Here is an 8,114-nt window from a genome sequence, read left to right on the forward strand (position 1 = left end):
CAATTTCTGTAAGCGGACTCATCAAATTGTTAGTAGATGCCTCAACTTTGTATTAAACCAGTTCTTGCATATGAACAATTAAAAACTAGAGCTGAAACTTTTATCAAGCAAACGTGAATACAAAAGCAAGGACTTAACCATTGTCAGCAAATCCAAGAACTTTATCATTAGTTGACTAAATTGGTGGATGTGCGCTTTAGTATTTGTAATAAATTTTCCAGCAAGCAGTTTTTGGGATACTCACAATGACCAAAGTTATTTGGGCTTAGTGAGTTGAGAATGTTCGGAAACATAGCACTCAACACATCACCGAATAGTTCTTGTCCGTCCTGGTAAAAATCGGTTCTGGTTTGTTTTTATCTGTCCCCATCTGAAATTGAACTGCTCTTATCCTTAATCTTTATCTCTTACAATATGAAAAACTGCGATTGGGGCTAAAAAGAAACAAAGTTTTTGATTCTAAATTGAAAGAAATTAAAATGAATTGAAATTGAAATGAACTGATGAATTAGCTAACTTCCGTTTTTTCAGTTAGCTGGATTTTGGGGGTAAGTTAATTGGCAGAAACGGAGATCAAACTTTTGAAGGTAAAATGGCAAAAATTAGACCCAACTAATAGTAGTAATTGAGATTGAACTCGCTGGTTACCACCTGGTAAAGAAAAGAATTAATTTAAAACGCTACTATATATGTTACTGGAATCCGCAAGCAAAATGCGGATTCCGCTTACTGTTGAAGATTCCACAACAGCGCAATTTTACTATTCACATAATTTAAAACTTTTTATCGGATTCCGCAAATTTGCTTGTTTTTGGAAAAGTTTTGAGCTGTACAGTCTTCTTTAGCTTTTCGCTTCAAGAAACAAAGCAGCAAAGAATATCAAAGAAAAGTAGCAACGTTGCGGAATGCGCCACAGATATGATTTTAGCCTTTTGCAGAAATCACTCACAAATCACAAAATGCACAGTTTGGCCTCGTAGTGGGTATATGAGCCGACACGAGCTTTTTTCCTCTCCTCGCCTGCATATTTTACAAGGAACATTATGGTTCACTTTTTCAGTTTTGTTATGAAAATGACTCGCTGACTAATTAGGCCATGACAAACATAAAGGAGTTCACATTCAACCTCGTAGGATTGATCTTTACGCCATAAAATGATGCTCATGTGAGGTGGGGGGGGGGGTTCTTTTTCCTTTTCCCACCTGCAATTTTTTATAATTAAAATTTTTGTTCACATTGTCCGATTGACATGAAATTTGACATGCAGAGAAATTAGACCATGACAAACATATTTGGTTTTTTTAATTATTAGCCCCCGGCCTGCTCAGGGCAGGACCAACCGTGGGGGAGGGACCATTATATATGGTCTTCATAATAAACCTTTTGAAACCACTCGTTAGACCATAAAATTGATGCTTGTGTGGGGTAGGGGGGAAAAGGAAAAAGAGCCGTTGGGGGAAAGCAGAAGGAGCCCAGACATGGTCTTCTTCTTAAACTGTTCCGATGCGAAACTCCTTAAGGAAGTCACGTGTCAAATAGAAACAAAGAGTGACTTTTCACTTTCGGACGAACAAATGAGCAACCAGCCAGAGAAGCAGCAGCCAATCCTTAAAAAACAGTAACCAATAACGACAAAGAGAACAGAATAACCAACGGCAGCAGCGGAAAAATACCAAGAAAAACAAGTTACCAAACTCGACGAGGGACGAACATACTCAGAGCCACACAAATTACAAAAAGTAAAATCTCTTCAATTTTTTTTCAGCTGATATTAAAAAAAACCAGACTACTGAACGCAAATAAAAAAATTAAGGCTTATAAAACAGAAAAATTACCTTGAGCCTATTTTCGAAATACTTGTCGAAATTAATTTTAACTTCGGTTTCCATATCAATACTTTTTTGATTGATGTGTTGCTGTGTGGCATTGTTAGTGGATCTGAGTTGAAATCGTTTAAACAGACTCTGTCAAAAACTGACTATAAGCACCACCATCAGCCAATTGTAAAGCTCTTCTCCAGTAAAAACGGTTTTCTCATCTTCAAATTGCTACAAAGAGCGCGTAGCATGTGCTTGCTATATTCTATGTTCTTAAAATTGCGTGCCGCGAAGTCAGTGGGCGAAGGGGTGTTGTTGACGTTCTTTTTAGTTCTGGTTACCAATTTTTTTCTGAAGGGTCTTCTTTTTGGTACTATTTTTTTCCTGACAAACTTTCAACAAAATGCTCAAAAACAGCTTCATGCCAAAATTTTGCTAATTATGCTTATTCTGGTTTCGACAGAACTCAAAATTATCAAAACGGCTGCCATTAAAAATAACTTCATCCCCCCTCTGTCAAAAAAATCAAACAAATTGGTGTTAAACAGATTTGAGAAATAGAATAGAATCTATTCGTGTTAATGGATTCCGTTCCCTTGGTCGCCTTAACGGCTCTTTTTCCTTCCATCATCTGCGAATTTTTACATGTAAAATTTTGTGCTCTTTTCCAGTTCCCCCTCTTTGATTTTTTTCTGAAATTCAATCTATGAAAGTCCATTTAAAGTAAACTTTCATGCTATAAACTGCATTACAACGTGTCAGCGTGAACAGGTGAACAAATTTGAACAAGAATTCTAAGATGCAAAGCGCGTGTGAAAAATTTTTGACCAGCTTTATTTTGTAACTTTTCGGGGGGGGGGGGGGGGGGGGGTTGAACTGCAAGAGAGCCGATTTTTGTTCGCGTAATTCAATTCGAATTCGGGGGGGAGCCGCCTTGAATGGTGCTTAGCTTTTTTTCTTCAAAAAGTCACTTCGTTAGAAACGAAATTGAATAAAATCCAAGGAAAGGGTACTACTGGAGAAGAGTCCAGTGAAGAGAAACTAACTGACTATCGCACAGATTGAGTTGGAATGGGGGAACCTTGTGCGCACGAGGGCAACGACGGACTATCGGCGGCAGGAGTAGTGACGTGGCACAGATGCAACAGTGACCAGAGACCCCTGCCGAGTACAGATGGGGTGGGGGTACCTGTGAATCCACTATCATCTGTAGTGTATAGGGGAGGGGCCATGCACGCACAAGGTGGGGGTGCCTCATGCGGGGGAGGAGGGGGAGGGGTGCGACCGGAGCCCCCCTTCGAGCATAAATCGATTCCATTCACCCAGGATATCTATGATCCCCCCAGACGGGAGATGGTTGAGTATAACAACACTGGCCATGAGACTGTTTCTCTCAATAGGCACGGTAAATAACAAAACTCATAACACAACAGTAGTAGTTGTCTCAAAGCAAGAAACTTCCGACCGTACTCATTAAGCAAATTCAAAAAACATCTTTTTTCCTTTTTTTAAACGTATAACGTAACAAATATAATAAAATTTACAAACTAACTATTGTGAACAAATTTGCTTTTCGTACCTTCCATCCTCGTCATGCATCATCATGCATTCAGCCATAATAACTTAACTGAACAACTGCGAAAATGAAAAAACTTTAAATCAAAGGGGAGGGGAGTGGAATAGAGCCCTTGTTTTGTGCGTGGTGTGACGATAGGAACAAGACAAACAATTAGGATGCTCATAAATGAATCGGTTTTTTTTTCTGCCATTCTCTCCGAAAATCGAACTTGTTTATTTAAAAAACCAAAAACAAAATTGCATTTTTTTCACCTTTTCCATTTCCTAATTTCATTGTTGTTGTACGTGTACTTTTGGCTAGCTAATTGAGCCTACGATGTACGTTATGAAGAGCAAATCCGTTCACAGATGTTAAGTTTTTCACCATACAAACACTATGACAATGTTAAAGTAATTTTTCATAGTCGTAAATCAAAGTTGGGGACGGAAATCGAAAGGAAACCCGGATTGAGCTCACATTGGAAATTAGCGATAAAAAATGAAAAAAAAAACAGCGATCGCCATCCATGAATTATCACACAAAACAACAAATATAAGAACAATGCAAAATTTTATGAAAAAGCTCGTCAATCTACTTTTTTATGAGAAAAGATCTGTTTAAACGTCTCGTACAAAAAGTTATAACCGACAGTCGTATTATGCCTAGTTCATAATATACTTTTCGGATCAGCAGCTTAAGTAGAATGAAAGCTGTTGACAGCAGAGATGAACTTCTTGAGCCGAGTTCCCAATTAAGCTTAATTTGTTGTCTAGAATTCGGCTCTTTTCCAGTTTCCCCCTTTCAAATTCAATTTTGAAAAGTCTAATTAATGTTATTGCAATGCAATGAAATTAAGTAGGCGTGGTGAACAAATCGACAATTCTGAACAGATTTGTTCTATATACTTTACAGCGTAACTTCACGCATTTAGCCGTAATAACACTTAAAACAAATATAAAACTCGGTATTTTAAAAAGGGGGGAACTGGAAAAGAGCCTAGAATTCTTTCTACAGCATCTCAATCGAATATTTTCATCCAAAAGTTTTGATATTTTCTTCTCAAATTTTCATCTGAAAGTTCTCAACAAAACACCAGTTTATAAGATCGACTGAGTTCGCTTTTCAAGTTTCAGATATTTTTGTTTACTTCAAGTAAAGCACTTGTTTTCCCTGAGGTTTGGTGATGCATTTTTTAGAAGAGTTTTAACAAAAAAAAAAGATGAAAGAAAAGAAATTAGTTCAGCAACACATGCCAGTTTTTGTAGTTAAAAATCTATTTCTGTTTGATAAATTGAATCTTTTCCAGTCCCCCCTTTCAAAATACCGAGTTTTATGTTTGTTTTACGTGTTATTACGGCTAAATGCGTGATGTTACGCTGTAAAGTATGAAGAACAAATCTGTTCAGAATTGTCTATTTGTTCACCACGCCAAATTTCATTGCATTATGACAACGTTAAAGAAACCTTTCAAAATTGAATTTGAAAGGGGGGTGGAAACTCGAAAAGAGCCGATAAACTCAGGTAGAATAAAAATGTATTAGAATTTTGTGAGTTTTGTAAAAGTTTTTCTTTTTTCTCAGAAACTTTAATTTCGCATTAAATTTTTTTACAGATTTCTAAAAAAAATTGGTACCATATAAACTAGATCGTCACAATTTCTATGCTTCTTCGTATTTTTATCCCCAAATTTTTTTACCTTATCTGTTTAAAAAAAAACCTGTGATGTTTATGAATATTTGACCCAATTTTTTAAGTTTTTCTCTTTTTCTTGAAAACTACTTTTCTAAATTTGAGATGGGCTCAATGGAAATGAAAAGTTGTTTCAAATTCCCTCTGCCTAAAAAGCAATACCGAAACGCTTAAGACAAAACCTAGGCTCTTTTTCTTTTGCCTCCACCTTCAAATTTTACAAAGGAAATTTTGTTCGCGTTATCCGTAACAAAAAAAGTAAACTGAACTCTTGCAATGAACTCTAGCAAGAATTCGTCCCCCAACAGAGAGAGAAGAGTTGAGAGCTCCAAGGTCAAACGGGTCAGCTGTCATAACCAGGAACTGCTCACCTTCGGGTCGGTGGACCATATTTCTGCCTCGTTTTGGTTCTGAGGTAGATCAGTTTCGGGTAGCTGGGTGATGACAAAATTTTGTTTCATTAACCATAATTGTCAGAAACTACAAGTCAACAAAGAATGACGATCTGCCATAAACTTCGGTATTTAAAAGCAGAATTCAAGTCATAAATTACGCAAATTGGAAACATTGTTAAATAAATTTTAAAGCCGCGTCTGAAAAACTTTTGAAATTTGTTTCGATCTTTCAGTTTTTGATCTTTCACCAGAAAATTGTTTAATTAGGACCTTGATTTTTCTTGCTACAAATTCTAAAGAGAACAAAGGTTTTAAGTCAAAAAGTTGTAAAAATTCACCCAATACAAGCGATTCCATCCTAGTTTTTGTTGAAAACTACCATATTAAAATCATCAATAAGAGTTCAATCGAAACAAAAAATTAAGAAAAACCTTATTTTTTCATTCTCTAGAAAAAAATTCCGGCCTTTCGGAAGAGCCAAAATTGTGGTTTTTTGATTATTTTTGGAAATTTTTTAATTTTTTTTTGAAACTATCATCTCAAACTGGGATCTTTCTATCATACGAAAGAATGAGTGGTGAGAAGATTTTTTTAAAGAAAATTCTGAAAAATAATTCAATCAATTTTGGGATTAGGTGATCGATAGAAAAAACAGGTTGCGATAGTTTTTCCTGCAAAAACAACGTCTCCATAAAGTTTATAGGAAAATGTTGTGTTCTTGGAACATTTCCGATTTCTGATAATTTCACTGTTTTCGCAACTGTTGAAAACTTTCTACTCTTCAAAATTACCCGGGCCAAATCTGAGATACAAGGTTTAATCACGAAATTAGATTATGGAAAATTCCCTGAATAAGTGGCATCGCAGCTACGTGTTTAATCGAAGGAATACTTTGTAGGAATCTTTCCCGAAAAAGCAGATACGCCCAATTGAAGAAAAATGGCGCAAAAACATTTCCTGTATAAACGGTTACATACTAAGTTTGGTAGAAAAGCCGGTATTGCCTGACAAAAAAACTCTATTTTTCGAAAACATTAGCCTGCCAGATTTTACATTGAGTTTAATCGGAAAAAAAACTGGGAACAGACACTTTCCCTACATTAGCTGGGAAACAACTAAGTAGCAGCTTATATAGTCTAGATTTTGAAAAAAAAAATTTGAAAAAACGTTTCGAATTTTCAAGTTTTTTATTCCCAAAATTGCGCTAAAAAACTCCAAAAACTACCTTTACCTGAAAAAAACTAAGTTTTCACGGCTGAAATTAAGCTTAAGTAAGCTATTGTAAGCATATACGGTCACCTTTTTAGCTCGGAATTAGACCAAAAATCAAAAATTTCAAAGGAAATTAGAGCATGTTTCAGATTTGGCAACATCATTTACGGTTCTAAGCCAAAATATGTTCTCATGTATACCCCGATTCTTAATTTATCTGGAAATTAGCATACACAACCGTATTGATTTCCATTTGTCCTTTTGAACAAATAGCAGATCCAAATATTTTTTGCTTAGTGAAAATTGCAAATAGGGAAAAACAGTTTAGTTTAGCTGCAAAATGCTGTACAAATGTACTAATAATTTTGACCGAAATTGATTGATTGACTTGTCTAAACATGTTGTTGGGGTTCTCTAGCGCTATCAGTTTGATATAGTGCCGCTATGTGATGTTCTGAAAGCTCAAACGAAAACTGACTTCCAGTTTTCCACTCAGATTGTCTCTAGGGTAACGAAAGCAGACCTTTGTCATTTGCAGAGTGTTTTTCTTAAATCATTTCCGCATTATTATCAGAAGAAGAACACAAAAAAGTGTGTTTACTTGCATAATTACTGCTGTATACATCTTGAGCTTTTTTAATTGATACTAACTGACGAGTATTTGGCATAAAGTGCTTCATTTCTGGGTGGGGAACACGTTCAACTGTGTCCATATGCTTTTCTTAGGTCAAAAATAGTCGAAATAAATCAAGCTTGGGTCGTGAAGTTCGAAACATATCGGGCCTGAGTCATGACGGTCGAAATATAAATTATAAATCTCGTCCCGGAATAAAGTTCCACTATTTTGAATTGGAGTACTTTTTGATTGTGACAATCTGTGGTCCTAAACTTTATTTTGACGTAGCAAAAACATATTAAGTACAATAGCTCGAATTATTTTTAAGTGAAAAAAAAAACAAGTGATTTTAACTTTTATAGGTTTTGATTTTTTCGTTTTCTTTTCAAGAAAAGTCTTAAAATGCTCTAATAACTACTTATTATTGCGTTTTTGACTGCACTTAGTTATACACTAGTGGGCAAAATAAAGCGCAAATTCAGGATTTTACTCTGTAAAACGCCTGTTTTCAATGTACATTTTGAACAACATTTCCTTCAAAATTCATTAAAATTTTTACATTGACGGAGAGCAAATGATGAGATCTACCATCTATGAAAGTATCAATATTTGATTTCAATTACTTACCAATGTAGTCCGGGACTGAAAATGCCAGTTTTCCGCATCTAAACTAAGTTTTTATCAATAGTGAATTCTTTCTTTAACAAACGGAGTAAAAAAATTATTCATGGAACAAAACATTATCGAGAAAATTGAAATAATCACTGTGAAAATTTTAACTAAATTTCAAAAGTTTGTTACTCATTCACGCGAAGTAAGAAAGGCAT

The sequence above is a fragment of the Symsagittifera roscoffensis genome, chromosome 2 (genome assembly GCF_963678635.1).
Source record: "Symsagittifera roscoffensis chromosome 2, txSymRosc1.1, whole genome shotgun sequence".
Lineage (NCBI taxonomy): Eukaryota > Metazoa > Xenacoelomorpha > Acoela > Convolutidae > Symsagittifera > Symsagittifera roscoffensis.